Source organism: Callorhinchus milii, unplaced genomic scaffold (assembly GCF_018977255.1).
Source record: "Callorhinchus milii isolate IMCB2004 unplaced genomic scaffold, IMCB_Cmil_1.0 Scaffold4, whole genome shotgun sequence".
NCBI lineage: Eukaryota > Metazoa > Chordata > Chondrichthyes > Chimaeriformes > Callorhinchidae > Callorhinchus > Callorhinchus milii.
In genome coordinates this window covers 69,854,037-69,879,200 of record NW_024704745.1, presented here as the reverse complement: position 1 = coordinate 69,879,200, position 25,164 = coordinate 69,854,037, and the positions used below count along the sequence as shown (strand labels likewise).

Genomic DNA, 25,164 nt, shown 5'->3' with positions numbered 1-25,164 from the left:
AGGAAGGTTGTTCACGTATTTAAGAAATAGTTTGATGTTGAAATGAGATGATAGTAGGTTTGGTATTTTGGAAGGATCGGATCAAAAGGGCTGAAGGGGCTTTTTCATCTAAACCTCTCTTGTGATCTGCCACCGTACCTTGTATCTGCTGCTACGTCAGAGGATTAATGTACACAGTCTCTAACAGCAGTCAACAGCAACAACAAGATTCCATTTATAGAACGCCTTTCACGTCGGGAGGACGTCCCAAGGCGCTGGACAGTTGAGTCAGGATCCGAGCAGGGGGTTCCTGCTCGGGTCCTGACCCAGTCACTATTAGATACAGATGTTCATTGAACTCAGGTATGTCTGTGTGATATTACACCGAAAGTTTATGACACTCTAAATGACAAGACACTATGCAAAATAAATTTATGGGAATAAATTGCATATTATGGGATCAAAACTGTGGTATTCAGCCTGGCTCAGATGAATATGGTAGAGTCTCTGAGTTGGTTGTGGGTTCAAGCCCCACGTCGGGACTTGGAATTCATATCGTCTAGATTGACACTGACACTGGGGGGTATTTCATTGTCAGATGAGACATTGAACCCAAGTCCCGTCTTCCTGTACGGATGGCACTATTCGAAAAAAGGAGTTTCTCCCAGAGTTCTGTCCAACAATCTCCCAAATAAAATTGGTCATTCACTTGATATCTGTTTGTGGGACATTGCTATGAAAATTTTTTGGGGGGTTAGTCAGGTGTCTGACACATACGGAAAAACCTCAATTTGTTTGAGAGTATCCAAACCAAATTGAAAATTCCATGCATTCCACCTACACATGGAAATTCTAGAGATGTTTATTGGAATGCACACTCTCTCCCTGGAGGGACACATCCTGCTGACCTAATTCTGTAAAATATTAGGCTCATGATGAGAAGAGCCAAGGCCTATGGACCACAGAATGCGCATTGGGATACTACTGAAGTCTAACTTGTGCTTTGCCATTGAAACCACTGCCTGGCAAGCTTTCCCGCTACTTGTCCAGCTAGGATCAGCCTACCTGTTAGGGTTTTGGTCCACGGGGTTAACGGGAGCTGATAGGAAGAGTCCCTGCCGCTCAGTGACTGATCTGCCCTTCGAAGTCCTGCCGATGAGCCAGGCTGGCTATGCTGTCATCAGCAGTGCCCTGGAATACTGCGGACCCACTGGCTCAGGAACTGGACTACAGAGATTGCCAAACATGTCAACCTGGAGCCAGTTCAAATCCAAGGAGATCTCACTTACCCCTACCCCCAGAAGGAAAGTCACTTGTTGGTCATTGCTTTGAACTAACGGGATGCTTCCTTCACCTACAAATCCACAGTCACTACACTTTACAGTATATCCTGTGAAGCAGTTTCAGTCGTCCTCCTGACCATTGGTACCAAATACAAAGATTATTATTATTATCATTAAATAACTTCTTTTTTTTGGACTTGGCAAGAGATGCAATCCTGAAATCTTCAGGCCCAAGTGATTGAGTAGATACTCAATGGATAACTGAAGAATACCATTTTAATCCCATAACCAAACAAGCCACAAATAACAAACATGAGGAAGAATGAAAAATTATTGTATAATATAATAGTATTATTATTTCATAATTATTTTCATAATAAATGAAATAAAAATGTTTCTATTGTATCTAACAATTAAATCTTTGTACCAAACATTTAAAAAAAATTGATTATTTAATTAAAGTGAAGAATTTAAGAACCAGACGAGGCTTCCCTCCTCACATATTATGGTTTAAAATCCAGCATCTCTTTAGGAAAGTAGTAATAAATACAACTAATAAGGTAGGTGAGGGTCCCAGTGAATAACAATCTTAAAATATATATGATGGGATTGCTGCTGGATGCTCCACAGAGCAACACGGAATGCTTATGTTAGCACTATTGGTTTTGGTCTAGGCCTAATAAACCTAGACTGATGATCATGCGCCCACAATTTCTTATGTTGGTAGTCGTACGACTATTGTCTTAAAAATTAGGATTGAACAGATTTTTAGAAACAAATTAAGTTCAGTTTTGATTTGGAAGACAGATTTCTGCATTTCTTTTTAATGGCATATTTCCTCCTGCCTGGATACATTCCCACTGTTTTTTCCGCTTGTCTGGACACATCCGATTGTATTTTCCTTCTGCCTGGATTTATTTCCATTGTTATTTCATCCTGTCTAGGCACATTCCTACAGTATTTTCCTTCTGTCTAGGCACATTTTGTTTATGAGGTGCTCTAATAGCCTCATTAGCCACTCAGTATGAGGTCATGAAGTACTTCAGGTTGCTTTTTTCTAGTTGGATTCATAAATTTTACTAACCTCTGGCAGAACAGGAAAAACTACATAGCTGCAATTTACTGCTCAATTTCTTTCTTAATGGCTAAAATGACAGACCAGGTAAATCTCCGCCCCTCTCCACTGTTACTTAGCTAGCTCTGAAAATAGTGGACTGGCCTCTCTACTGTGATAAATGCCCCTCAATGCCAAAATTACTGTCACTAACGGATTGAGTATGTACAATATGTACAAATTGAAGAATACTACTGGCATACTTAGTATGTACAACTGTCTGTGTACTCTGAGCCATGTTAAAGGGGCTGGATTAATTCTATTTCTTCTTTCCTGTGATCAAAATCTTGAATCCAAATTAGGGAGTGCAAGCAAGAGAAACCCAGAAACAAATTAACAAACACTACTGAATAGCAATCGTGAAACACATGGTGATCCTGTTGCTAGTTTATAGCCCCAAAATAGCAATAAAAATCTGCTCATTAGGTAGTCTCCTTTGGAAAGTAACATTTCAGAATGGTCCGAATGCATGATTTGAAAATGAGTCATTTATCATGCTATTTGTAATGTTTTATTTAAAATGTTGCCAACAGAAGTGTGATGAATGTAATTGACATCTTGCAACTTTATTAGAACTTGCAAAATAATTCATCAGAGAAAAGTTTCACTGACCCTACACATCATTAACCACAATGTAAAACTCCCATTCGCATCTTCCACATGCTATGTATGCCATTGTGAGATGCTTCAGTAATAAAACATAACTTGTAGTGCAAAAAAATACAGTAAAGATCTCTGAATGTATTATGAAGAAAAACAATCTATGCAAATGATTTAAAAAGCCACCCAATATATGTAATAAATAATAAACTGTGCTCATTGCATTCATTGACTGCCAACTTTTACAGCCTCTCTTTCTCACCTTTGATTGGTCAAGGTTTTGTCTGTCAATCCAAATTAGGATTTATCACAGGCATAAAATGTCATAAAATGCTCTCCTTTTGATAAAACCTTTGTTCATGAGTTTTCTGAAGACTATAATAATAATAATAATCCTTGCATTTGATATAGCGCTTTTCACGTCAGGAGGTCCCAAAGCGCTTCACAGAACACACTGTAAAGTGAATTGACTGTATATTTGTGGGCGAACGCGGCAGCCAATTGCGCACAGCAATGTCCCACAAACAGTCATGGATTGAAAATGACCAATTTATTATTGTTTTTTTTTTGGTTTTGGAGGGATTATTAGGCGTGTGGAGTAAGGAAACTTGCCCAAGGTTTCGCCTTGCCTGGAATTGAACTCAGGTCTCTAGCTTGCAAAGCGGGTGCTCAACCACTGAGCTTCAGGACTCCACTATGGTGTTGTATCAGGAATTGTTTTGTCTGAGGCCCTCAGCTGAACATATCAATAACATAACTAATATATTTAAGCAGTACGGTATTACACAGGAAGCAGTTACCTGTTCCAACACCACCAACAATTTACAGTGTCTTTTACATCATGAGGGTGTCTCAAAGTGCTTCACACAATTAACTGGGAGCCCAAACTGGAAGGGAAAGGTGGCCAAATGCACACACAGTAATCACCCGTGCAGATCAATGGAGTCAGTGCCTGAGGTGAGAAGGCATTGATGGGAGCCAAGCAGAAGGGCTTCAGTCTTGCCAAAGGTGAGCTGTAGAAAGGTAGAACTCTTCAAGGACTTCATATCTGACAATATAATAATAATTCTTGCATTTGATATAGCACTTTTCACGTGTTCTAGACATCTCAAAGCGCTTCACAAAATAGAGTAGTGAATTGACTGTATATTTGTGGGCGAAATGCATCAGCCGATTGGGCACAGCAGTGTCCCACAAACAGTCGTGAATTGAAATGACCAATTTATTATTGTTTTTTTGAGGGATTATTATCAGACGTGTGGAGTAAGGAAACTTGCCCAAGGTTTCACCCTGCCAGGAATCAAACTCAGGTCTCTTGCTTGCAAAGCGAGTGCTCTAACCATTGAGCTACAGGACTCCAGTGTAATGACTGTGTGTTTTGTCTATATTGAGGTTCTCACTGTTAATATCAGACTATATAGAGGTGTCACTGTGTCTGTGTGACGAGCAATTGATCAGCACAGCAATGGTCTTTGAATGGAGATTAGACAGAGACAGAAAGCTATCATCTGCACACATGTAGAAGTGGACCTGTTTTCTACGGATGGTGTCACCAAGGGGGAGCATAAGGATAGTGAAAAGGAAAGGACTTTCTTTGAATTCATGAATTCTTGGTAAAGCTGGAGGCATGTTAAACCACTGACACTAAATCTGGTGACAAGGATCATTTGGGGGAACATACCCATTATCTTATAAATGCAGTCTTTATAATAATAATCCTTGCATTTGATATAGCGCTTTTCACGTCGGGAGGACGTCCCAAAGCGCTTTACAGAACACACCGTAAAGTGAATTGACTGTATATTTGTGGGCGAACGCGGCAGCCAATTGCGCACAGCAATGTCCCACAAACAGTTGTAGATTGAAAATGACCAATTTATTATTGTTTTTGGTTTTGGAGGGATTATTATTAGGCTCTGTGTGGAGTAAGGAAACTTGCCCAAGGTTTCGCCCTGTGCCTGGAATTGAACTCGGGTCTCTCACTTGCAAAGCGAGTGCTCTAACCACTGAGCTACAGGACTCCACTTCGTAGAGCAGTTTCACAATGAATTCTGTCATAGATGTAATTGTTGTGTGCAGAGCCTTCTAATAGTTCAGAGGACTCCTGACACCACCATAACTGAAGATTCTAAGTGAATTGAACTTTACACTTTTGTACGTGGGAAAGAAAACATGTTTTCCTAGGGCCAAGTGGAATACACCAACTCCTTTCTACCCATTGATCTGAGACTTAGAATCAGATTTTCTTTTTAAAAATCGTATTGAAGGGAGAGATAGAAGACCCCATTTGCAACTGCGCCCTGCAAAGAGCAGCAGAGCCCTGAGGTGGGGGAGCCTTGGTCCCTCCACCAAAGTGGAGTGCTCAAAGGCAACCCCCGCAAGGGCTGGGTCTGTTGCATCCTATAACGGGATAATAACATGCTACGTCTTTTTTCTGTAATGGGTTTGATACTGTCTGAGATAAGCATCAATATATATCAACAAATACATATATTTTGTGAAAACAAAATATTATTTTCAATGTTTCCCTGCACTACTCTTAAGTTCTAAACTTCCACTATTTCCAAGCTTGAATACAATGAAAACTATATTTTGGAATGCACCTATGGCCAGTTCCCCCCTACTTCTTCCCCTCTTTTAAATCACAACTGAAGACCTTCCTCTTCGACTGTGCTCATGGCCACTTCTTCCCTCCACCCGGCTTGGCATGAAGCTCCGCCACTGATAAGCGTGCCAAAACGCTGTACCGCATGTAGGGTGCTATGTACATGCAAGTTGTTTTTGTTATTGTTAATTTGAATGCACAGCTGAAACACAACAGTAATCAGTAGGTAAATCCAATAGCCTGCTGGTAGGTAAATTCAACAGCCTTGAGTAGCAAATGCCCTTTATTCTCCATTTGCCAGTAAATGACCTCATCTTAGTGCTGTGTACTTTATAATGGTAAAATCTCAAGGTTTATGGTTTAAAACCATTTGCCGAAATGAAATCGAGGCGGTTGGTTAAGTAGGACTCAAACCATGTGAATGCGGTCCCACTAAGGTGGATGAGGGAGAAGAGGCGGTGGAGGAGGATGGCGTGGTCGACTGTGTTGAACGCAGCAGAGAGATCCAGGAGGATGAGGAGGCAGAGGGAGCCCTGGTCACAGATAGAGAGGACGTAGTTTGAGACTTTGACAAGTGCTGTCTCTGTGCTGTAGGCAGGGTGAAACCAGACTGCAGGGGCTTGAGGAGGGAGAGGTGTGACCAAAGTTCAATTGCAACAATGCGTTCAGGAAAGGTAGGTTGGAAATGGGACGGTAGTGTGAGGGATTAGAGGGATCGAGGGTGGGTTTTTAGAGGAGGGGTATGATAACAGTGATTTTCAGGGTGATTAGAAGAGCGCCTGAGGAAAGAGACTGGTTGACCGTGTTGGCCAGCAGGAGTGACCAGCAGCTGGGTGGGGAGGGGGCCAAGGTAGCAGGTAGTGAACTTCATGCAGGTGATTGTGATCGAGAGGGAGGGAGAAATGGTGGCAAAGGAGTGTAAGGAGGGGGGAAGTGTCCGGAGACGTGGCAGAGGGAGAAGGTGGTGTGGATGGTCTGGATGGGGTGGAAGGGGACATGGGGTTGGAGAGATGATGCAGCCAAGCGGATGTTTTCCATCTTTGAGTATAGGACCGCTTCGCACTTGACGTTTGATGTGAGGATAGAGGGAGCTAGAGGGGTTGCACGGAGGAGGTGATGGATGGTGGAAAACAGTGTCTTTCGGTTGTTTTTGGCCTCCAGGATGTCTTTGAAGTAAAAGTCAGTTTGGGCCTGTGAAAGGGAGAGGTGGTAAGTGCGGATGTGCTCGAGCCACAGGTGGCAGTGAATCGTGAGGCCGGATTTCTGCCATCTATGCTCGAGCGTCCTGATTTGGGATTTAAGTCAGCGGAGATGACTGTTGTACCAGGTGCATTTGGAGACAAGCCTCGATTTCAGGAGCCAGTGAATTGAAGGTTGTGGAGAGATGGTCATTCAGCAGCTTGATGGCTGCATCAGGATCGCTGCAGGTGGAAGACTAGAGGGAGAAGAGCTCCGAGGAAGAGAGCATTTGTGAGGGAGTCAGGGGTATGCTTTTTTCAGGGGCAGAAAAAAAATAGTGGAGGGCTTGGATGAGGGGAGGGGGATGCAGGAGAGGGAGATGAGAAAGTGGTCCGAGATGGCCTTGTCCGTGATGGACAGATCGGAAATGTCAAGGTCATGTGTGATGACGAGGTTGAGGAGGTGTCCACGGTTGTGGGTCAGCGAGTTGATGTGGAGGGTGAGGTTTAGGGAGGAGAGGAGGGCAGTGAAATCCGAGGAGGTGGTGCAAGTGGAGTTGAGGTGGAGGTTGAAATCACCCATTATGACCAGGTGTTCAGTGCAGAGAGACAGGGATGAGAGGGGACATTAGTGAGGAAGGGAGCCAGGAAGTTTGGGGGAAGGGGGGGGGGGGTGGTGGTAAACTAGGAGAATTTTGAGGGAGGAGGGATGGTAGAGGGTGAGGTGCTCAAAGGAGGAGAAACAGCCAGAGGAATAGGGGGATAGACCAAGGGAAGCTTGGGCAATTTTTAATAATTGGGGTACAAAACATTTAAAACCCAAGCATTTAAAACCTTAATAAACATTTAACAGAAATTTAACAAGATATTCAGTTTCCTGATTTAATATACAATTATTAACTTCTGGAACACAATTTAAATTTGGAATTTTTTTAAAAAAATCAAATTTTGTAACATTTATTTGTATGATTTCACCAAATTACAGATTCAATAATAGCTATTAGACTAAGCTATTGTTGTTCCTAATGCATTTAGCGTGTCCACTGCAGTCAGTAAGCACAATAACTTATGCAATCACTGGTGCATGATGTGACTTCTTATTACGATGCTATTGTAGCTCCACTTACAATCGAAAAACTTTGCTTGCATTTCCTAATGGTCATACTTAAACCATCACACAATCAGAAATATAGTGCTGGTTTCTCATATCAAGCTGGGAAAACAGTAGAGAGCAAGGCCAGCAAAGTTATCATGATTGATGTCAAGCACTTATGCCACTACAGGTGAAAATGGATTTTTATTAATTTAGTTCTTGCCTTGTAGATTAAATATCCATAAGGTTTGCTTTGAAATGCATGTATTTTATGTCATTGCAGAAAAGTAATTTCCAAATGGTCTCATTTTAAATCTCATGGTATTGTACATTATCCCCTGGTATTCAGAAATGGCACAGTACTGTCAATTATCCATGTATCACAATGTGTAATATCCTGCAGCTTTTCTTTCTTCTACTATAATTACACTATTACATTCCTAGTGTTGTGATATTGCTTTTAAAATCAGCTCTGCTCAGAGTGAATAAAAAGGGCACTCAAGTTCAGGGTTATAAAGGGTAATTTCAGGACAGACACTAGGAAGTATTTCTGAAGCTTTGTGAGCTTAGCTTTTAGCAATAAGTTTGGAAAATGTTTAAATTCATTGTCTGAATTTTGAAGTTTATTTTCTAAAGTTGGTTTGGGGTACTGCGTAAAACTGCCTTCTATATTAGCTGAATTTTAAGAATTTTCTAAACTTCTGCATGATCTTCGGTTTTGCATCAATATTCTAAAGGCAAAGATCATGAAGAATTTCAGCACTCTAGTGCCTATTTCATCAAACCCTCCTGGCAGATGGGGGAGGGCCAAAAGCACAGTGGAAGTATCGCTCTGGTGTTGTGAGATCGGCTCTCGGAATATTACACTCTGAGAGCTTCCCATTCTTTGTAGCTCAGCTACTCTTTTGAATAAACAGTTGAGCCACTGAAGGAGCCCTAAACAAGATCCCCTGTGGAAGACAAGCAGCATATTAAGAAAATCAAAGCCAAAAATTATTGAGATTATTTCAATTACTTTATGCAATTTCTTCTCTTTTTGAAAACGGCCCAATGGGAAGTTTATGGAAAAACAATTTTGTAGATGTTGTAAAGCAGAAAAATGTGCAAAGCTGAAAAAAACAATGCTTCAGTGCTCAGAAGGGTTAGTAATATTTTTGATACAAACACACTTCCCAGAGACGCATTATGCTATTTGATGCTTTGCACATTTTTCTGCTTTACAACATCTACAAAATTGGTTTTCTTTTAGGAAATAACATTGTGGTATATAGTATATAGTATAGTACGTGAAGTCCTGTAGCTCAGTGGTTAGAGCACTCGCTTTGCAAGTGAGAGACCCGAGTTCAATTCCAGGCACAGGGCAAAACCTTGGGCAAGTTTCCTTACTCCACACAGAGCCTAATAATAATCCCTCCAAAACCCAAAACAATAATAAATTGGTCATTTTCAATCCACGGCTGTTTGTGGGACATTGCTGTGTGCAATTGGCTGCCGAGTTCACCCACAAATATACAGTCAATTCACTTTACAGTGTGTTCTGTGAAGCGCTTTGGGACGTCCTCCCGACGTGAAAAGCGCTATATCAAATGCAAGGGTTATTATTATTATTACATAGGTAGTTTGGGAAATATGTGCATGCGACCACCAGGAAGGTGGAAGGAGAACTAGATGGACCTTGGTCTTTTTTCATCTAGCATTTCTTATTTTCTTATTTATGTTCTTATTATAAAGCAGGCACTTCTTTCAGCAAAGTGGTTATATATCACAAAAAGGTAGCTGTCAGGTTTGAATAGTAGAAAAATATAAAAAGCAGCTATTGCGTGGATTTAGCATTCATGATCAACAGGTAAATTTGGCATTGCAGGCAGAAATGTAATTCCAGTGGTACCGTTGTTGGGTGGCAATTGGATCACATGTTGTTGATATTAAACACCAGGTAAACCAAATTATTTTAATCTCCTTCTTTAACATTGACCCAGATTTTCTGCAATATATCACAATGAAGGGGGTGGGAGCAAACATGCATTTAATGCAATACTTTATTTTTTGACCTGCCAGTGCATTATTCAGTGCATTAACCATTAGATTATCTTGAAGGTGACCCAGTTGTGTTGCTATGTTGTTATTTCCATGTTCTGCCACTACAAATAAAACAGAGGCAGGAACCCTGCTCCAAACTGGGAAGGGTCTTAAATAATATTGATGAAGTTATGAGACAGTTTTTCCCCCTATAATTCCAATTAGGTTAATGGCTGCTTTAAGAACAGCTGCTGTTTACTGGGCAATTCTTCTCCAATGCCTCTCCTGCCTCCAGTAAAGCACTAAAGTATTCCAATTAACTAAAAGCTTGCTACCAAAGTGCAAATCTAAAATTCTTCTTTAAGTTTTTATTTTCCTACCTCAAATGAGTCGTAAAAGATAAGAATCATCAGTTTGGTACACTTTGGCTCAGTTCAGTTCTGATAAATGTATAATGCATATAGGAACTAAGAATAGGAGGCATATGCACTTCTTGGATAGGATAAGATGTGCCACAGGAGAATAGCTGAAAGAGATCCAGTTGACTCATCACTTACCATGTCAAAACACTGAGCGGCAACAAAAAACAGAATGCTGGGTTACAATGCCAAATCAGTTGATGTTGGCCAACTGCATGTATGTGCAATGAATAGGATCCACAGTCCAAACATGTTGTAAGTGAATTAGTGCTATAGTGAAGTGCATTTTGGAAGAGATGCACTGTATTCCTAAATTACACCATATTAACTTATTTTGCTATCAGTGCAATCTTGATTTTTGATCTGTGAAACTCTTCTAATCTGCTATTATTGAGTCAAATGTTCACTGGAAGATCAGATTAAACTAACTCAATGTAGTTGTTTTAACTAAATATTCATTTCTGAGGGGTATTTGTGTTTTCTCGTTGGGCAAATTTGACTAATGGACGCTTAAGAGAATGCTTAAAACTGAAGTGTTTTTCATTTATAAACAAAATGGAATTTTCATTCTAGAATTTGTTCCTTCCATTTCCAACAATGCCAGGTCACTTATTCTTATTAGCAGTGATAACAATATCCAGACAATACAGTAGATTTGAGGAGTGTGGTTCAACAGTTGCTGGCAACTTTCCACATCTCACCCTGGCAATCATTCTTTGTGTTATGAAACAAGGCATTGAATAGGCTATTCCATTGGAGAAGCATCACAGCACAACCTTGCATGTCACTGCATAGTGATGAGAGGAACCTGTCTGAGAAGTCCACAACTGATTTCAACTGAGGCACTAAGGCCAATCGTATCACTCCAACTGCTGGCACAGCTGAAATCAGATGTGGTCTTAATGCTGTGTCAGATAATGCATTTACACACTCAGCCAAAATCTATGCCACATTAATTGCTTTTAGTAGAAAAAGCAGATTTACACCAGTGACGTCTATTACCATTTGCTGAACATACTGTTTTCACTGAATCTTAATGTTCAATCACAATTGTTAGAACAAATTCTATTGCACTTTCACTAAGGAACTTCCCCTTACCACTGAAAAATATTTTTTTACTTAAAAACTCTTGTAATCAAAAGTTAAGTTTAAAATTTAGAATTATGTAGATTGTAACCTGCTTTGAACAGTTGATTTTCCTTATTCTTTTAGGACATCCCCAAGTAAAAAAAATATGGTCATACAATCCATGGCTATTTGGGGGACATTGCTGTGTGCAAACTGGTTGCTGCATTTCGCTCATAAATATGCAGTCAAACCACCTTAGAGTATAACCTGTGAAGTGCTTTGAGACATTTCGATCATGCGATAAGGTCTATATCAAATGCAAGGAATATTAATATAATTATGGTGTAAATCTGACTGAAAGAAAACCTGCCCATGGTCTATCCAGAAAAGTGGCCAAATGTTGCTTCAGCGTACAATAAGAATGCTGCTGAGTCCAGCTATATCTAAGGAACGGGGAGGGAAAATACAAACAATTGGTAGTTGGCCTCATCTCTCCTGATATTTTTAAAAAATGTAAAATTCCTTCAACAACTCCCAACTCCTCCCTTCATTGAATGTCAATAAGAAAACAGTTTTCCAGGTATCCTAGTAAACACTAAGATGAAACTTTGTCCACCTAATTTCAAAAGGTGAACAGATTTAGGCTATTCAAGAAAAAATTTAGTGTAGCTAATGTCAAAATAGTCAAGAAGTACACCCTGCTAAGTGTACTGACTTTTGCTATTGTGCTTATTGTGTGATTTTCCAGTTATGAGATCACACATTGTCCGAGTTACTAAATTTACTGACAAGACAAATTTCACTTCAGTTACTTTTTTTTAATAAAAAAAAATCAAAAGGTGCAATTGGCACATTGATAAAACCTACATAAAAGATTTTGGTGAAAGGGTGAAATACCACAGTATAGAGGAATATTTTTCTCTCTCATAGGTTTAGTATTTCTACTGTTTCAAAGAGTATTGAGACTCACTGAATTAGTGAGACCACATTCTCATTTACAAGCTACTAAAAGTGAGTTGGCAGTGCTTTCAAAATTACAGAACTATCGATTTACTATTCAGATTGCTATGTCCAAAGCTATGCTTCCACTGGGCTTTGGAAGAGCTAGTGAAAAACAAGGCATATATAGAGCGGTAAAAAAAGATTAATTGCTGCTAATGGAACAGTGCTTTGCAGAACAAATTATCAAAAGTTATGGAATAAAAATATTTAGGTAATAAATTATAAGCAGTAGCTGAATCACTTATTTAATTCTCCATTTTTAATACACAAAACATAATCAAAATAAATGCTGCAAATATTGTTTTTTAAAAATCCCAAATTAAAGATTTACCCATTAAATAGTAAAATACACAACCGTGTTCAAACATTCTGAAATGTTCATAATTAAAGATTTAAGATGCTAATTAGTTGCAACTCCAGTTAAGTTTACTGGGATTCAGCAATGTACATCATTTATTGACTAACCTGCCATTGAAAGCCAAGGGAAATTCACCAGGGTCGCATAAAATCTTGATTAAAAACCATCCATTTTAAATCAAGCCAGAAGGAGTAATACTAATAAATCCTTTGCAGTAAGTTGTTCCCTGACTTGCTGGACTGAATCTGCCACTCTATTCAATTTCATTCAATATCAGAATGGCAACCAAGAATGAAAGAATATTAAAACTCATTTTGATCCTGCCTGCTGAATGCATCATAATAACAACAAGCAATGCTTCTTTTTCCCAAAATATATGAATTCCACACTTATATCTGGAATACAAAACAATGCACAGCAGGTAACTGTGTTGCAGCATTCAGCTTTCTGTGCACTACAACATAAGTTAATTAACGGTCATCCCAGGATTCTACCCATCCCAATACTAATGTCCCCTGTGGATCATCCTTTTGTGTTGAAACTGCAACAGAGGCCGTGTGTTGAAACATGGCCACCATTCGAAACAAACCCATGTAGTCCTTTTCTTTTGTATCGCTGAAGGCTAATATTCAAGAGGAAGTATTTGCAAACACTATTAGTGCACAAGAGCAGTCCAGACCATCGAACAAAGATGTGACAGGAAGAAATATATACTGGAAATATATACTGAGAATGTGACAAGCCAGATAATGCAAATGACATCTCATTATTAGAGTAATTTCATGTATTTAATTGATTTTGAAATTCTTTGAGATTAACAAATTTATCACACTCCAATATAAAGTGAAATGTATTGACACAGTGAGAGAGCATCATGACATCAGCTACAACTTCTCCCATTCCAACTGCTGCTGTAAATCTGCCACACATGGAGCTTTAAGTTTTAATGCGCAGAGCAGCAGGGACAAGTGCAACATGCCTTTCCTTCCAGCAAAGGGGAAGCAAGCCTGGATGTTTCCAAACTTGACCATGCAGTTATGTGTTTAGACACACTGGCTCTGTGATCCATATAAATAGTAATACTTGGAGCAGAAATTGCCCTGTAGATATGGTGCTTTATTCCTGCTCAACATAGCATCCAATTGCATCTAGATATAAACTGAAGTTACAGGCTGCCAGCCACTCCTTCACAAAGCAGGATCTTGTCAATGTAACTGCTAAGGGAAAAAGCAGGATCAGTGGGTTGCAGTACTCCATAAGGGAATGCAATTTCACAAGAGCAATCTCCAATCTTTTTTCTGCTTGTCGATATTTGTCATTGGTAATGATTGCATGGTCCCCCATTGGTACCAGTGTTGCAAAAATCTGGTGCTCTACAAAAATACACAAGAGCATCAATGGGGTCTGGAGTGAGTATTATGCTGGGTTACCACCTGACTGAAAAGGCCACAGTTGAGATCCAACTGCATAGAGGTTGGATGAGCTGGCAGGAAGTGGTTAGCAGATTGAAGGCCTTATTTTTGCAGTCCACTGCGAGGACCACGTGGCTCTACACTCGGGGGCAGTATTAATGCTGAAATCTGAGGAAAGTGGTGAAGGATGGAAAAGGTCTTATAGATCACTGATCAGAATTCACCTTGTAGTTGTCCTTTAAAGCGGCAAAGGGCACTCTCGTCTCACCTCTCTACAATGAGAGCAAAGCCCCAATACAGGTTAAACTTATGGTGCAAAACCTTGACTGTCCCAAGATTGTCAAGACTATTGTTGTGTATAAGACCACCTTACCAGACAGTATTCACCATACAAAGTTATGTGTTTTGAAACTCCAGCTGTGAATTTTAAACTCCACAACAAAATTCTGGGGTCCCCAAATCTTTTTTNGCCTAATTACTTTCTGGAATTAAGAAATAGTCACTGACTATAAAATAACAATTTGAGATAAGCAAGCCTGAAAATTTAAGATCGGAATTCCCCAAGACTAAGTGGCCGATGAAGGATCCATTGGTAATAGGTAAGGAGGCATGTGCCTCCTTACCTATTGGCCTCTGAAGAGGCACAAGTGAGACAAGACATTGCTTCCATCCAATGACAGCGACGATGGTGCCACCTTTCCATCATTATTGAGATATGCCCTGCAGATGGCCAAATGCAAAGGGCCAGCTGGAGCTCTGAGGAGTTGCCCATCATAATCGTAATCTCCCAAATTACGAACACCTGGTAAAGTCTTGTTAACTGCATAGGTAATCAACTCCAGCAACATTTTTAAATAATAGTTAAACTTGATATAACAACAACTTGCATTTATGTAGCGCAGGATAGCGTCTCAGAGCGCTTAACAGTGGCAGAGCCTGACGAGGAGGTGACCATGAGCACGGTCAAAAAGGAAGGTTTTCAGGTGAGACTTCAAAAAGGCAGAGGGATTAAGGGAGAATGTTAAGAGTTTTGGGGCACAGTGGCCGAATGCGTGACCTCCTATGGTGGAGCACTTGGTGCGAGGGACAAACAGGAGGCCGGTGCCAGTTGAGCAGAGGCGCCAGTGCGAGGGGGCGGGGGGCAAGGGGGGCGAAGGGGATATTTCCCAATCAACTTCTGTTAACCCTGCAAGCCACAGCTCTAGTGGGTAGGGTGGTCCTAGCTGGACAAGTAACAGAAGCTTTCCAGACAGTGCTTTCTAGAGCAAGCTGTGCAGTTTTAGATGATTAAACTCTAGCAGTACTCCAACTAACATGCTGGGGACCCCAAGCCTCGATTCTTGCCAACCTGGAATTAGATAAGCAGGATGTGTCCCTTGAGAAGAGAGAGCACATTCCATACCAAACACGGAAATTTCCAGATGTAGGTGGCATGCATGGAATTTTCAGTCTAATTTGGATACTCTTAAGCATGATAATGTGTTTCCATATGTGTCAGACACCTGGCTGACCAAAACAAAGACATAAATCAATCTGTCTACCCGTTCAAAAAGAGGACATTAACAATCCTTGCATTTGATATAGCACCTTATCACATCTTTGAGATGTCTCAAAGTGCTTCACAGAATATACTGTAAAATGAATAAACTGTATATTTTGTGGGCGAAACATGGCAACCATGTTTGGACACAGCAATGTCCCACAAACAGTTGTGGATTGAGTGACCAATTATTTTCTATTATTACCACCAGAAAAGCGGTACACCAATCGATTACAACAAGGTTTCTACTTACTGCTAGGTAAACAGAGGTGTGTGGAGTAAGGAAAGTTGCCTAATGTTCACCTTGCCCGGGAATCAAACCCAGGTCATCTTGCTTGCGAGGCGAATGCTCTAACCAATATGGTACAGGACTCCACAATGATTTGGTATAAACAATAACTGTATTTAATATAGCAGCTTATCACATCAAAAATTCTTAAATATTTAATAAAAAAGTACTTTGAAGTACAGTGAATATTAATGTACTCAACAATAAATTTATCGAGCGCAAATGGACTTTTCATCCAAATAAATGCATATAAATAAATGCAAGCTCTTGGTTCCCCAAACTCTGGAACTCGATCCCGGAGAGAACAAACCTCGAAATATCATCATGAACACTGTGAATAACAAAATGTTTACCAATCTTTTCCCTATGTTCCAATAAAAGGTAGGATGTATAAAAATACTTTTTGGATGTACCATCTATTCACATCATTGAGACATCTCAAAGAGCTTTCAGGATTTTACTGTGAAGTGTAATAACTGTGTATTTGTAGATACATCTGGCAGTCAATTGTGTGCAGCAATGTCCCTCAAACAGTCTTGAAGCCAATGTGAAATAATTTTTTTTTTATCAGTGACAATATTGTCCAGATCCCCGGGAGAAACTCCCTTCTCTTTTTGAGTAGTCCCATTGGATCATTACCATCCACCTGAACAAGCAGATAGGAGCCCTCAGTTTAGCCTCTCATCCAAAGAGTGGCACTACCAACAATGCAGTGCTCCCCCAACACTAGACTGTGAATTCAAATTCCTGATGTGGGACTTGACCTCTAACCTTCTGACTCAGAGACAAGAATGCTACCAACTGAGCCAGACTGACATTTGACACTTTTGGTAAACATAAATATTTAATAGTGGCATGAGGGGAAAATATAGTATAATTGTCAAAGGTGATAATTAACATATTGACTAAATTTGCTATCAAACCAGTCAATAATTCTCGATTGACTGACTCAAATTGTAGTCAAACCATTGACTCAAATTGCAGTCAAACCATTCTGATCAGTATTAGATATGAAACAAGTCCCCTAATAAACAAAAGGCCCTGAACATTTCTGTGTCTGACACTCTTGCTGCCTATCATGCATAGAGTGGTGCTCACCAGATGCACCATTCGCCGTAATAACATTTGTAACTGCTAGCGGGTTTGACAATATTGGCAGCCATTGAAATCTTCAACCATTCTACTGGAATTAGAGTGGGTTTTTACCTCTGCAGCCAGTCAATAATTATCGATTGAATTACTCAATTTTTAGTCAATTTGAACTGATAATTATCACATCACATTTCTCAATCTTAATGTAGAATGCCAAATAGGATGTTACTGACGCCAGGAGTGTCAATGCTGTTGTTAACACCTTATTAACAGCACTTCTGCACTTCAGCTGTTCCATAAAACCTTACAGCCCAAAATATATTCCTAAAATAGGTCCTAATTATATTCCTAAGTGAGCTTCTAAAGCGTTGTCTCCCATAGTCCGAAGCTGCCTCGTTGATCACTCGCTCCCGTGTTGTGGCTAACGCCCCGACCCAAGCAGCTTCCTCTGAAAATGTTCCTGTTCCTAGCCCCACACTCCACTACTCCCATTCTGTCCTTTTCACTTCACTACCATCCCTCCTCTCTCTCCGTCAAAATTCTCCTGGTTTACCGACCCCACAAATCTCCTGGCTCCTTCCTCACTGATATCTCCTCTCTCTTCTCATCCCAGTCCCTCTGCACTGCTCATAATGGGTGATTTCAACCTCCAATTTAACTCCCTTTGCACCACCTTCTCGGATTTCACTGCCCTCCTCCCTAATCCACACCCTCACATCAACTCGCCGACCCACAACCGTGGGTCCCTCGACCTCGTGATTACAGATAGCCTTGACTTGAAAGAGGAAAGGCCATCTCGGCCCACTTCACTCTCCTTCCGCATCCCGTCCCCTCTTCCAAGTCCTCCACTTTTTTTTCTGCCACTGGAAGAAGCTTCCCCGACTCCCTCACAAATGTCTCTCTTCCTCGGACCTCCTCTCCCTCTGGCTCTCCATCCGCAGCGATCCTGATGAAACCATTAAGCTGCTGAATGACCATCTGTCTACAACAGCCCAAATCCAGGGCTGTTTCCAAATCCACCCGGTCCCCCTGGTACAACAGTCATCTCCACTCACTTAAAACCCAAACTCGGACGTCCTAGACTTTTTCACATCAAAGATTGAAAACATCCGCTTGGCTGCATTGTCCTCCCCGCCACCCCCATGTCCCCTTCCATCCCACCCAGACCATCCACACCGCATTCTCCCTCTACCATGGCTCCTGCCACTCCACCATCCTGCTTTGCCCCCATTTCTCCCTCCTCCCTCTCAACCACAATCACCTGCATGAAGTTCACCTCGACCCCCTCTTGCTGGTCACTCAGCTCCCCCTCCTCTGCCCCCTGCTGGCTGACACGGTCAACCAGTCTCTCTCCTGAGGCTCTGTTCTACTCCCCCTGAAAACCACTGTTATCAAACCCCTCCTCAAAAAATCCAACCTTAATCCCTCTAATCTCTCACAGTACCGTCCCATTTCCAACCTACCCTTCCTTGAACGCATTGTTGCAGATGAACTACGGTCACACCTCTCCCTCCACTCCCTCCTTGAGCCCCTGCAGTCTGTGCCCTGCCCACAGCACAGAGACAGCACTTGTCAAAGTCACATCCCCTCTATCTGTGACCACTGCTCCCTCTGGCTCCTCAACCTCCTGGATCTCTCTGCTGCGTTTGACACAGTCGACCACATCATCCTCCTCCACCGCCTCTCCTCCCTCACCCACCTTAGTGGGACCCCAATCGCATGGTTCAAGTCCTACTTAACCAACTGCCTCCACTTCATCTCGGCAAATGGTTTCTTCTCCCGGCCCCGCCTGGTCACCTGCGAGTACCCCAACGCCCCTTTCCTTTCCTCATCTATATATTCTTGGCGATGCCTTCCACAGACACAAGGTAAATTTACACATGTACGCAGATGACACACAAATCTACTTTGCCTCCTCCAGTATCAACTCCAGGTTCGCCGATGTTCTATTAGCTTGTCTGGCAGACATCAGAAACTGGATAAGTGCAAATTTCCTGAAGCTGAATGTGGACAAGATGGAAGCCATACTCTTTGGCTCCCGTCAACGTCTTCACGCCTGCGGATCTAAACTCCTCAAACCTCCCTGGACTCTCCCTCAAGACTCACCGAATCAGTGCACAACCTAGGCATTCGGTTCGATCCCCAGCTGTCCTTCCTCCTCTACATCCTGTCTCTGACCAGGACCATTGTCCTCCAACTCCGCCACATTGCCTCCAACCATACGCCTCCAACCGTACCTTACCCCAAATGCAGCCAAAATCGTTGTGCATATGTTTGTCATCTCTCGCATGGATTACTCAAACGCACTCCTCGACGGTCTCTTCAGCTCCACTATTCAAAAAAATCCTGCTCATTCAGAACTCTGATGCCTGCATACTTATCCAGTCCAAACTCGGTACCCCCATCTCATCAGTTCTGGCCAGGATCCACTGGTTCCCCATCATTAACAGATCGACTTCAAGATCTTCACACTTGTTTTCAAATCCATTCGCTCCCTGGCACCTCCCTACCTCTCCGACCTCCTCATTCCCCAATCCACCACCCGGCACCTCCGCTTGACTGACACCGGCCTCCTAATTGTCCCTCGCACTCTCCACTCCACCATTGGAGGTTGCGCTTTCAGCCACAACGCCCCCAAACTGTGGAACACAATCCCTCCGCCTTACCTCCTCTCCCCTTTTTCAATTACCGCCAGAAAAAATTTCTTGTCAACCATGCTTAGGTCACCTCCCCCGGCTCGGAGTCAGGCTCCTCCACTGTTAAGCGCTCTGAGATGCTACTCTGCTTGGAGAGTGCTATATAAGTGCAAGTTGTTGTTGTTGTTGGATTGCAATCGGTTTTCCACAAACTCAAAACTAGTTGACTCAACTTCACCCCTCAATCTCCCTGAGGATGAGTCCACACTAACATTCTTCAATCCCTGAACACATAATAGCACATTCATCCAACCCACACATTTACCTTATCAACACAGGCATTCCTGCATTCTTCCCTTCAGCAGTAGCAGAATGTAAACTGATGAATAATAGTAATCCTTGCATATAGCGACGTCTCAAAGTGCTTCACAGAATAGATTATAAAGTGATCTGACAGTATATTTGTGGGAGAAATGCGGCAGCCAATTGCGCACAGCAGTATCCCACAAACAGTCATGGATTAAAAATGACCAATTTATTATTGTTTTGTTTTGGAGGGATTATTATTAGCCGTGGGGAGTAAGGAAACTTGCCCAAGGTTTCACCCTGCCTGGAATTGAACCCATGTGTCTCGCTTGCAAGGCGAGTGCTCTAACCACTGAGCTACAGGACTCCACGTGTAATAGGATCATGTGTAGTATTTACTCTTCCCATCTGCACGTGTCCCAAAGTTAGGTAGGGGAAATATCAGCCAGTGTTCCTGATCGTCATCCCTACTAGGCTCTGTACATGTTTAGATGTCCAGCCAGGACGGGATCAAGCTCATTTGTGATGTCCTCTCATGGCTGAACAGCCTATTAGGCTCATTGACCAGGCTCAAACATGATGAATAGCGAGCTGATGAAGTACTAATTATGTTTACTTCAGCATGAGTCACAGCCTTCTGGCGAGGGAGGGAGAAAATTGGATGTAGAAGTTTAATTTAATGGAAGAAAGTCATCAATGGCATTTTAACTATTGTTCTGTTTAAAAATTAACCAGTCCACTTCCATAGCACTCCTTAGTGTTCCTTAGCACTTTTAAATATGTTGAAATCTAACAAAACATTTATTATATTCCTAAATGAGAGTCTGTGGGTGTAACAATCAATTAATTTACTGTGGAGTAAAGTGTGTATCACAATTTGCATTAAATACAGTGTACCTGTAAATACTGTACAAATCTCACTACTTTTCCTTTCCATGAATACATGGAAATCTGTCCTGTAAATAAGGTCTTCAATTAAGGCCTCTGGCGGGTATCAACATTCCATATGTCTGGCAAATGTTAACGCCTCATTGTAACAGATGCCTTTAACTCTTTTACAGACCCGTTTCACTGGAGTTCCTGGCTGGTGATGACAGAAACAGCCTTTTTTCTGATTTTATTCCAAAGGAAATGTGTTGCATGTGATAAAAATAATAATAAGCAGCAAAACAAAACTGATCTACAATGGAATAGAAGCGTAGACATGAGGAGATCTAATGCTGCAAATCACATAACAGTAGGCGGGCGACGAATGACATCTGTCAGATACATTTACTCTGAGGGTAGCAGGTTGTCATTTTATCTAATAGACTGTCACTTTCACTGACATACGACTGAAGAAGTCAGAATAAAAGGTTAGTCATTACAACTATACGACTGCAATTTAAAAACAATCAAACTATCTGAATGCAAGTCTAATATGAAGAAGTCCTGGACTGTTTGACTTGAAAACCGTGATACTAGCTTTAAAGTTAGTTGAAGACTAACTCATGTCACAAAATAATTTTGTCTTGGTTGGAAGCTGATCTTTCTCCTCCACAATGGGTGATTTGAACATCAGGCCACAGAATTGTGGCCTGAAATAGTGGGATGGGGTTGCAGCTTATTATAATAATCTTTGCATTTGATATTGTGCCTTATTGTGTCTTCAAGATGTCTCAAGGCGCTTCACAGGATATATACTGTAAAGTATATTTTATGGGAAAATGCAGCAGTGTCCCTCAAACAGTCGTGGATTGAGCAACTTTATTTTAATATAATCTATTTTTATCACTTTATTAACATGACAGGCCTTTTCTACATAACAGGGAAGGTCCAGGACTGGTAAAAAAAAAATTGTGATTTGCAAATTGAAAATAAATGTACATGTGAACTATTCTCCTGGTTACCACCATTCTTTGGACTCAGCTCCATGGTGTTCATGTGATGGATCCTATCCCAAATCCTCAGGGTGCAGCAGAGCCATTCTTTAGTAGGCGAACCAGCTCTGCAGTACCCTAGAAAGTTAGTGAAAACACTAGCAAAGTAACAAAATGAGGAGGTCAGTAGTGAGTGGCCATGGCATTCGTAAAACCATGTCTGTAAAGTATTACTTAATTTGTTCTGTCATATGTGCAGTATCTGACGAGGTGTCAGCTCAGAGGGCACGATATCACTGAACTATGTCAAGAATTGCCTAACCATTTACCACCTGTAATTGCAACATTTTTTTGTTAGGTGTGAAGGTCACTAAACCCATGATATTTTTTACTGCTGCCGCCTTCCTGGTTCTAAGCAGCAATTATATAGGAGCTTGCCAGTCAACCATAGCAAATTGGATACTAAAGGTCACTAATGAGCTGCTCAAGAGGGCATTTCAGTAGATAAACTTTGCTGAAACAAAGCGATCAGAATCTTCCATTACTGGGTCTCCGAAAGTACTCATGTCCATTTTACACTTTGAATTTCGCAAAGTGGGGTGAAGCAGTACAATCCTAAAGCAAACCAAAAAGAAGCCTAATTCCCCGCAGAAAGTGGTTTGTCTGCTCAGTACTTTCACAGGACCACTTTCTCGCATTAATAAAGGCTCTGGAAGGATGAGATCAGAAGGATCAAAGGACCTTCTTCAATTGGAGGCAGAACGGGGTGGGAGGGGGGGAAAGGAGGCCAATACTCTGGCATCTTTGGTCGTGATTTTACCCCCTCACTGGCCTCCGGCTTTGTCCCTCCCTCCCCCATTGAAAAAAAAACTTCTGCCACCAATTCCTTCTTCATCCAAACCAGTCTTGCGGTTATTTTTTGGTCAGCCATATGCGAAACATGTGCATAACACATGTGAAAACCCATCACCATGGTTAAGAGTATCCAATCCAAACTGAGAATTCCATGCATCCCACCTACACATGGAAATTCCAGATAGATTGTTGGAATTGTCTCTCCCTGAAGGGACGCATCCGATCAGGCAAAGGATACAGTTCAAGATCCTGTTTTTCACCTTCAAAGCCCTCCATGACCACCTAACCTCCTACCATCCTGCCCGCTCCCTCCGCTCAGCAGGCTCTGGCCTGCTTCACGTTCCCCACCTCGTCCGCTCCATTATTAGCGGGCGCGCCTTCTGCCATTCTGCACACACCCTCTGGAACTCCATCCCGCAGTCCCTCCGCCTCACCCTCTCCCTTGCCTCCTTCAAGACCCATCTCAAGACCTTCCTCTTCGACCACGTTTTCGATCACCCTGCTTACCCCCTGCCCTCCATCCTCCCCAATCCCCAGCTCGGGTCCGAAACACTGACTGTCCAGCGCCTTGGGACGTCAGCCTAACATGGAAGGCGCTACACAAATGCAATTTTGGTGTTGTTGTTGCTTACCTAATTCCGAAAATTATTAGGCGCAGGAAGGCAAGAACCAAGACTTGGGGACCTCAGAGTGTATGTTGGGGTACTGATGGAGATTAACCAACTAAAACCTCATACCTTACCATAGATGTCGCTATCTGGCAAGCTTTCCTGCTGCTTGTCCAGCGAGGACCACCCTACCCATTACGGCTTTGGCTTGAGTGGTTAATAGTAATTGGGTGGGATGATTCCCTGCCCCCAGTGACTGGTCTGCCCCCCTCCCACTCACACACAACCACACACAACCACACACGTGCGTTCACACAACCACCCGCGTCCCACACACACAACCTGCTCTCCCCACGCACACTACCCACACGCCCCCCACCCGCCCCCCACCCACACGCATACCGCCCGCCACCCCACACCACCCCACCCCCCGTGCGTGCGCACGCACTGCCCCCCCATGCACTCCGCCCACCCCCACGCACGCACTCCATCCACCCCCCCCCACACGCACACACACTGCCCCCCACGCGCACACCACCCACTCCCCACACTCCCACACCCCCACACACATAACCCCCCCCACACACATAACCCCCCCCACACACATAACCCCCCCACACACTCATAACCCCCCCACACACATAACCCCCCCACACACACATAACCCCCCACACAAACCCCCCCACACACACATAACCCCCCCCCCACAACCCCCCCACACACACATAACCCCCCCCACACACACATAACCCCCCCCACACACACATAACCCCCCCACACACACATAGCCCCCCCCACACACACATACCCCCCCCACACACGCACGCAGACATGTAAGTGAACCAATCCACGACCCAAATCACTCACCATAATCCTCTTCTCAGGCGCCCCTTTACTTCTCCTCTTCGTCTTTGCGAACGAACCCCCCCCTCCGCCGCGCTTTACACCTCGACGCCCCTCGAGCGAGGACACGCGACGCTCCGAGCGCTCCAATTGAACCACGAGTCTGCGCGGGCGGCCTTGAGCACGTCTCGCGAGACCCATTTAAAATCGGCCCAACCGCCGCGGCTCGAGCTCTCCGGTGACCGCTCCGCCTCCATTTGCGCCCAACGTGACCCGATTGGGCGGCTTCACGCCCAATTGGGCGCGTTTGTGTTGTGCTGCACGTGAAAAAAAAACGACTGGGGGTGGGGGGGGGGTATTTTTTTAAATTTAAACCTGCAAAGTGTTTATTTCCCCCCTTTTGAAGACTTCTTCTTATCCAATTTCAAAAAGCACTAACCTAAATTGGCCACTCTGCTCGCCCATGGGAGGCAGCACATAGCTTTGGTCTACTCTTGGGCTAGTGTTTGGATGACTTTGGGCTACCAAACGTATTTCTTTTGCACCCCCTCACTTGCCTCTTGTCATTGAGGCGCCTCTCTCTCCCTGCGGTTCCCCCGAGCTTGCGACTACTGCTATTCCAACTGTTAAAATGGAACGGACTTTCTCTCCGTTATGCGTGGGGACGCACTGCTGCGCGCAATTGGCTGCCGCGTTTCACCCGCAACGTACACAGTCGCTACACTTTACGGTGTATTCTGTGAAGCGCTTTCAGACGTCTCGAAGACGTGATAAGGCGCTATATCAAATGCAAGGATTCTTATTAGTAGTAGTATTAATATGTCCTGACCAACACATCCTCCAAATAAAACCGGCCACTTGCTCCATGGCTGTTTGTGAGCAAATTGGCTGCTGTGTTTCACGCCCACAAAATTCACACTTTAAAACACCACCGACCACAACTTGCATTTACATAGTGCACTTCACATGGGGTAGCGTCCTGGGGCACTTTACAGAATATCCTGCG

The 25,164-nt window shown here is 42.7% G+C and overlaps 1 protein-coding gene across 1 annotated transcript in view; it reads right to left on the bottom strand.

Moving 5' to 3' along the window:
• The window catches only part of LOC103183241 (microtubule-associated tumor suppressor candidate 2-like), a 189,416-nt gene extending 165,104 nt beyond the window's left edge, over positions 1-24,312 (bottom strand). The window contains exon 1 of the mRNA XM_042334100.1: positions 24,183-24,312. The gene's annotated coding sequence lies outside the window, so the exon portion shown is untranslated. The remainder of the gene's footprint in view (positions 1-24,182) is intronic.
• Between the last annotated feature and the right edge of the window lie 852 nt (positions 24,313-25,164).